At 68.8% G+C, this 452-nt stretch overlaps 1 protein-coding gene across 1 annotated transcript in view; it reads right to left on the reverse strand.

The window, feature by feature from the left end:
- Positions 1-452, reverse strand: part of RGS14 (regulator of G-protein signaling 14) — a 7,143-nt gene that overhangs the window by 918 nt on the left and 5,773 nt on the right.

Here is a 452-nt window from a genome sequence, read left to right on the forward strand (position 1 = left end):
GGGGGGCCCGGGGCCCCTTCTGACCCTTGTCTGCGGACAGCGGCACCCGCAGAGCCCCGTGCCAGGCTGCAGCGGGCAGGAGGCTGGTGTCCACGCTTGCCCTGTGCCCAGGGGCTCTTGGCCAGCTGCCCCCACAATCATTAACCCAGTGAGGCCCTGGCAGCTCCGGCTGTCACTCATTGACAGGGTCGGGGCTGAAGTCCTTGGCCGTGCCGGCCCGGCAGCTTCCCCTACACCACCAGCGGTGCCGGGAAAATAAGCTCCTGGCACTGCCCCTTGCTGCCGGGCAGGGTGGCACTGGGGCCAAGGGCTGGCTCCAGCCCTGCCCTGGCCCCAGGGGGCTCCATGGGGTATGGGGGGGCTGGGGGGACATTGTTGCCAGGAGAAGCACCGTGCGGCCTCGGTAGCGGAGGAAGGAGAGGGACGCGCATCCAGGCCATGCTCTTTATTTC

Source organism: Pygoscelis adeliae, unplaced genomic scaffold (assembly GCF_000699105.1).
Source record: "Pygoscelis adeliae isolate BGI_AS28 unplaced genomic scaffold, ASM69910v1 Scaffold42, whole genome shotgun sequence".
NCBI classification, from domain to species: domain Eukaryota; kingdom Metazoa; phylum Chordata; class Aves; order Sphenisciformes; family Spheniscidae; genus Pygoscelis; species Pygoscelis adeliae.